This window comes from Mastomys coucha, chromosome X, assembly GCF_008632895.1.
Source record: "Mastomys coucha isolate ucsf_1 chromosome X, UCSF_Mcou_1, whole genome shotgun sequence".
NCBI classification, from domain to species: domain Eukaryota; kingdom Metazoa; phylum Chordata; class Mammalia; order Rodentia; family Muridae; genus Mastomys; species Mastomys coucha.
In genome coordinates, this window is record NC_045030.1 from 53,762,680 (window position 1) to 53,770,226 (window position 7,547).

Here is a 7,547-nt window from a genome sequence, read left to right on the forward strand (position 1 = left end):
CTACTGGAGGAATTAATGGTAGATAATGGCTATTCAGGGAAGGACAGCCATATTTCTTCAGGGATAAGGCCACTTTGTAGGTTGCTCACACTCTACTACATGAGTGGAACTATTCCTATATACGTAGTGGAAGCACTAAGTAGGCTCAGTGGGTTTAGAAAGAGCCTATTAATTTGGCAGGAAAAAGTAGGGAAGGTTATTGAAGGTATTGGAGTGGAGTGAGTGATGTGGTTTTGATTAACAGACCATTTTGTACATTAACATATAAAATTCTCAAACAGTAAATTTAAAAAGTAAAATAAAAAGATCTCCCCTCCCCAAATCCAAATGACCAATTATTTTTTAGGATGAACATATTGAAACTCATTTGCTTTCACTTCATTTCATTTTATGATTTTCATTTTTTGGTGTTGGAATTCAAATCTAGTATTTCATGTGTGCCAGAAAATCCATACCAATGAGGTATACATACACGATGTCAATTTTGTCTAGAATGAGAAAAATTGAAAAATATAGTAAGAAAAATTTTTTCAGTAGGTATGTTATCATAAAATTTAAATAATATATTCATTGTTGCTATACACACAGGCAAATGACCACTTATACAAAAGTATGGATATTAAAGGGTAAATTGATGCTCATGCTCTGCTTTGGCTCACATATTTATCATGACTACAATGTGTCAGAAATCATGATCATGACTTCATACATATTATTTCACTTAAGTTTCAAGACAAAATGGCGAGGTAGGCATTTTTATAATCCCTATTTTACAGTAAGGAATTTGAAGCTTAAACATAAAAATTAATACCATTATGGGAGAAAGATTCAAATTTATGCCTATATGACTTTAAAACCCAGGGAAGCCTCATTGAGTGACTGTAAATAATTTTCTATTTTCTTTGTTCCTCCAACCTATTTAGAAGAATGAATAGTGTATTTTCTATACTCTAACTGCACACGAAATGTTTGCTAATTTTTGAAGACATTCTTCCTGAGCTGTATTTTCTCATACTTTTAGAAGAACTTTAGAAGTTAGTAGTAGGGTACAGTGACTGAAAAAGTATTGTCTTGTCTTCTAATGAAGACATAGAATCCAGGATTGATAACACAGCTTGTAGGTAAAGAATCCTGCTGCTGAGCCTAATAAATAACCTAAATTTAATCTCTAAGGTTCATGGTAGAAGAAGAGAACTGACTACTGCAAGTTGTTGTCTGACCTCCTCATACACCATAATAATGTATAATTGCTCCCTGGCAATGGACAAACAGACACCTTGTTGGTGTTTTTCTTAGATCAGTCAGGGCCAGAGCAATTGGCAGTCCTTTGTTCATCCTAGCTTGATGCTTGTCTTAGTGATGAAAAGTGTTTTATGCCTAGGATTCATAAAAATCAGTTCAAAGCAAAGAAAATCCAGGCTGGTGGCACAGGAGGAGGAAGACAGAGTCCTGTGGCCTGTGATGCCATCCATAGACCTGCCATCCACTGCAATGTCCAGGTAGGCCAGAGATACCTGTTTGCCAACATGTCACATGGGGTGTCATGGAGATCCTGCAGCTTTAGAAGAGCAGAACTACCCTTTCTCAAATTCCAACTGTTTACAGATGATACAGATTTTGAGGTGGGTCAAAATCAGAGCCCTGGATCTAGACCTGGGTGATAGCTGAGCAGGTCAGCCCACTGGCTCTCCCTTATCTGTACCACCAAGGTGTGCACTACTCCAGGGCTAGCTCTCCTGAGCTCATGGCCCTGTGGGTACCACTCCCAACTGACAGAGGTGGTAAGAGTTGGGGATGGGAGGGAGCATCCCCTCTGTGTTTGTGCCATCCTATAGCAGATGAATGGTGTGGTCAGCTCTCCTACACTCATGTCCTGTGGTTGGTTCACACAACAACCCCACCATCAGAACCAGCTCTACTCTGCTGCTTGGATGAGGCACAAAGCCTGCTTTCTGGAGTACTGCCACAGGTGAGCAGCTCTCTAGAAGCCCTGTCTTTAGTGAGGGGCAGAGCCACCTAGACTTCCAGGTGGTCCCTAGCAGCTGCCCCAACCAAGGAAATCCCCACATCCTCTAGTGGTAATATAAACTGTGGGCATTGATCCTGACCCCTGACACTGAGTAGCAGCTTGGGTTGGCACCTTATTATGGCCCCAGGTGTCAGGAATGGGCACTCACAACAGGCTCCTCCTGAGTCTCTAGTTCCATCTCCCTTGATAATGTTCAAGCCATGCCATTTCTCTTTCTCACCCAGGATCTCTATGACACAGGTCAATAACAGGATAACTGGAAGAAATCCTGATGAAGATCCAATATTGATGGTATTATAGAAGACAAAGATCTTGAACCAGACTCTTTGCAATGAATATTTGTAAGTGAAGATATCTGGACAGAGTGATATACTGTAGTGTACACTCTGACAGCTTCCATGATGGGATGTTTTCTATGCTTTGTTTTGTTGTTGGTAGTGGTGGAGGTCGCTTGTATGTTTTTAATTTGGGGAAGGAGTTGCAAGAGTGAAGGGTAGATATGAGGGGACAGGGAGATGAGCATGTCTGGGGTACATGATGTAAAACTCATAAAAAGCAGTAAGTTTTAAAATGATGTCTTATAAATTTATACTAAAAAGACATACAGTGTCAAGGCCCAGAGGGACATGAAATTCAGCTCTTATCTGTCTGCAATTTTGGAGGGTTCCTTGCTTCAGCAGAATACCTTCCAATTAAGAAGTCATACTTTTTTTAGTCAATAACATCTAATACTTTAAACCTGAGTCATAGTATCTCACATAGAAAACATTGAAATAGCAATTGTTCCTCATGCAATTTTGCTTTCTATCACTTGGAATACTAGTACATTTCCCATTTAGTAAAATAAAATCAATCTCATGCTTAAAATGTCCTATAATTATTGTATTAAAAACCTCTCAAAATTGTTTCTTGTAATTTGCTACTTAAATAAACGGTGTTGTAAAAATTTAACATGCTTTTAAGGAAGGATGGAAAGATGTTCTATTTTATATACTTGTTGGCATTAGAAATAATACATTTAAGTTACCTCTCTAAAATATAACATGATTTCCACTTTGTTATTTTATAAGTCAATAACAAACTTGGTTATATAAACCTTAAGATATTAAAATAAATATCTATTTCTTCTCAAAGCATTTTTATATGTTTATCTTTTAAGGTATAAGTTGGAGGGGTTAACATGAGAGAACTTAATTCACAACATTGAGAAATATTCTTTTCTGAGATTCCTTTACTGAGGTTTCTAGTCCACATGACTGGTTGACAAGATGTAGGTGGGTTTCTTAGGTCGAGAAAGCTTTGAGCCTGACCTCTGCACAGCAGATCCTCAGCATATAGCAACCACAATGTGGCAGCAAGAAATAAGGGTGAAGGGGATGAGCAGAGACAAGGTGAACATGATGAGAATTAGACTCAGAATCACACAGACAGTAGTGTCTGAGCTGACAAGCGTGGCCTGTGATTCACAGGTAGGAAGGAGGATGACTTTGACATCATACCTGCAAAGCCAGGCAAAAATTCAGTGATTGCTGTGGTTGCTACCAGGAAGGCACCAATCTAGGTTCTCAAGGGCAATGCATATGAAGATGTGGTTATTCACAATGACTGTGTAACATGGTGGATTGGAGATCTACCATTAGCTACAACAAAGAGGAGACATATATCCCTATAAAGACAAAGAGAGATGTGGTCATGAGGGATAGGACATAGCTGAGGTAGTCTATTATGACGCTGGATTACTGGAGTAGTAAATACAAAGAAAATGCAGGTTGTTTTGGAAAGCAAAGAAAGAGGTACAAAGCTCTGCATCAACTTTAGCCACAAGAGTGAGATATAGTCAGTGGGGGCTAGTAAATTACTACCATAGTGCAATAAATGCTAACATGAGATTTTTAAATGATTAAACCAGCCCAGAAGGATGAATACTCACTTCACCATCATTATCAGAAAGCATAGTATCTCCTTTGTTTTGTCTGACAAAAGAAAGAGAAGTTCGATTCATTTTAATTTGGAACACCATTTATTGAATTTTTTTATGTTCTCAGTCTCTATATCAGATGCTATTAGGAAGACGTGTCTATAAAACAAGTAATGCTGCTTGGAAGTTTATGGTCCAATTTGGGAGATAAAGCATCCTTACACGGAACAACATTAACATATAAGCTAGAAGAGTTCATTGTGTTAATTCCTTTACTTGTCAAATGGGGGAGTTGGGCTCCACCTGTAACTTGTTCTGAACACTCTCCTTAAATAAGATGTACTTTGCTTTGACATTAAAATGAAATCTGACCTTTGAATTATAGAAAGTTTTTGTTGTTGTTGTTTATTTATATTTTTGCATGTAGTTTTTATTAGATATTTTCTTTATTTGCATTTCAAATGTTATACCCTTTCCTGGTTTCCCCTCCCCCTGCTCTCCAACCTACCCACTCCCATTTTCCTGACCTGGCCTTCCCCATACACTGGGGCATCCAGCCTTCTCAGGACCAAGGGCCTTTCCTCTGCCTGACAAATACAGAGGTGGATGCTCTCAGCCAACCATTGGACTGAGCACAGAGTCCCCAATGAAGGAGCTAGAGAAAGGACCCAAGGAGCTGAAGGGTTTACAGCTCCTTAGGACAAACAACAATATGAACTAACTAGTACCCTCAGAGCTCTCAGGGACTCAACCACCAACCAAAGAGTACACATGAAGGGACTCATGGATCCAGTTGCATATGTAGCAGAGGATGGCTTTTTCAGACATCAATGGGAACACAGAAAGTTTTTAATTGTCTTTATTTTGCTATGGCTCTTTTTCATCACCTAGGTTACACCCATGTCATACAATGTGTTCCTAGGCCATTCTTAATGTTTTCTTATGCTGCACATCAATCACCTAGTCCTCTTGACCTTTCCTTCTATATCTAGTTTAAAACTATCAACATGTGCTAAATATTCATATTCACCACCAACTCTCATCTGCTCTAACGTAAGAATTAATTTTATTAATAGAGCTCCAGCTTAGTTCCAGACTTGTGTGTGTGAGTATGAGTGTGTGTGTGTGTGTGTGTGTGTGTTTATGTACAATATTTTGCAAAGAGTGGCAAGAATTACATTTATAAATGCATGCAAATATGACAATATCATTTACCGACTCAAAATTTAGCTGTAGATAGATAGATAGATAGATAGATAGATAGATAGATAGATAGATAGATAGATAGATAAATGAGAAAGAGACAGAGACAGAGTGATAGTTAGGTCTCTATTCTCTGCTGTCTCACCAGAACCTAGATGTAAACCTAGCTTTTCTTTTTCCTGTGACTCTCTCATCACTCCCTAACCCATTCCCATTCTTTTGTGTCAGTCATTGATTCCTAGAAACAATTTCTACTTGGAACATCTAGTATTCACACTGGGCTGGGGCCCAAGTAAGCTGTTTTTCATCCTACAGGATTTTTTCAGTCTCAGTCATGCCTTATAGCAAAGTGTTTGTAGGTGCTTCTACTCCCACCCTCTGATGATTCCATGGAACTTAGGAGGAGACATAGATTTCCTGCCTGTAGACTCTCAGATAGGACTTCTAGATGATACTCATTCCCTTTTACCATCCCAAGATTACTAGAAACAATTTCTCTCTGGGAACCTGAGTAACCATACTAGCCTTAATCTGCTAAACATGAAAACCTAAAGTACCTTGATTCATATGCCAGACTACAGTTAAATCAAGATCAGATAAGCAATTTTAGAAACATATAACCACTTGTGAAATAGATGCAGTAATTAAAAGTATACCACTAACCCTACCTCCCATAAAGCATAACACCCATGGCCAGATAGATTCAGCACAGAGTTGTAATAGACCTCCAAATATGAATAAGTACCCATAGTCCTCAAATTTCTCTACAAAAGAGAAACTGAAGGAATATTGTCTAATTCTTATTACAAGGCCAAAATTATATTGATATGTTAACTCCACAAAGACCTAACGAAGAAGGAAAATTATAGATCAATATCCCTTATGTATATAGATTCAAATTTTCTCAATAACATAATTACAAATTTAATTCAAGAACACAACAAAATGATTATCCACCATGATCAAATAGGCTTTATCTCAGAGATGCAGTAATAGTTTATCAGTTTAACATATGTTAATTATCATATCAGTTTGATGTATATTAATTATCATATCAGTTTAACATATGTTAATTGATAAATGTGATCCACCTATAAACAAACTAAAATATTAAAGACATATTATCTCATTAGACAAGGAAAAGGCCTTTGGCAATATACAGCATCTTTTCATAACAAAAGTCCTAGAAAGACTAAGAATATAAGGGACATACCTCAAAATAATGAAGGGCATTGATATCAATTCCATAGTCAACATCAACCCAGATGTAGAGAAACTCAAAGCATTTCCAATAAGATCAGGAACAAGTCAAGGTCATCCACTCTTTCCATACCTACTATGGTGGTTGAAACAAAATATGCCCCATAAACTCATAGGGAGTGGTATTACTGGAAGATTGGCCTTATTAGAGTAGGCACAGCCTTGTTGGAAGAAGTGTGTCACAGAGTGTGGGCTTCAAGGTTTCAGAAGCCCAAGCTAGGCCAAGTGGTTTACTCTTTCATTCTTCAGCCTACGAATCCAGATGTAGAACTCTCAGCTACATTTCCAAAATCATGTCTGCCTGTGTGCTACCATGCTTCTTGCCATGTCTATAATAGACTAAATATCTTAACTGTAAGCCAATATCAATTAAATACTTTTCATTATAAGAGTTGTTATGGTCATGGTGTCTCTTCACAGCAATAAAAACCCTAAGACACCCACTCAATTTAGTATTTAAAGTCTTGTCTAAAGCAATAAGGTCATCACAGTGGTACAAATAGGGAAGTTAGGAGTCAAAATTTCTTTATTTGTAGATGATACTATTTTATATATAAATTAGTTAAAACATCAACAGGAAACTTCTACAGCTGATAAACTATTCAGCAACATAGCTAGATTAAAAAAATTAACATGAAAAGTTGGCCTCCTTTCTAATATAAAACTGACAAGCAGACTAAGAAGAAAATAAGAGATAAAACACCTTTCAAAATAGTTTCAAAAAATGAAATATCTTGTGGTAACTGTAACCAATCAAATGAAAGACTTGTATAATAAAATCTTTAAGAAGGCTGGTGAGAAATTTGTCATTTATAAAAAAAACCCAACTTATTTATGGAGTGTTTCTTATGTAACAGCTAACAACCATTACAAATTATACTTTCTACAGTATGGTAACACCTCTGAAACATGCAGTTCATAAGCCTCTGACCACATGCAAAACCAGCTATTTGTCAAAACAGACTTAGCTATTAATTGGGCTAAATATTAAAACTTGAGATCCTCACATTTAATAGTTTTGAATGCATTATGTTTAAGTTGAAAATAATTTACAATATTCAACATTATAACCCAAAGCTAATTAATAGCAATTGCCATCCATGATGAAATGAGACATTATAGCACAATATGAGAAAC

At 37.1% G+C, this 7,547-nt stretch overlaps 1 non-coding gene across 1 annotated transcript; it reads left to right on the top strand.

The window, feature by feature from the left end:
* Window positions 1-1,248: 1,248 nt before the first annotated feature.
* LOC116096186 lies at window positions 1,249-1,390 on the top strand. Its single transcript, XR_004120884.1, has one exon. It is a non-coding gene; the product is annotated as a small nucleolar RNA SNORA48 (small nucleolar RNA).
* Window positions 1,391-7,547: the final 6,157 nt, after the last annotated feature.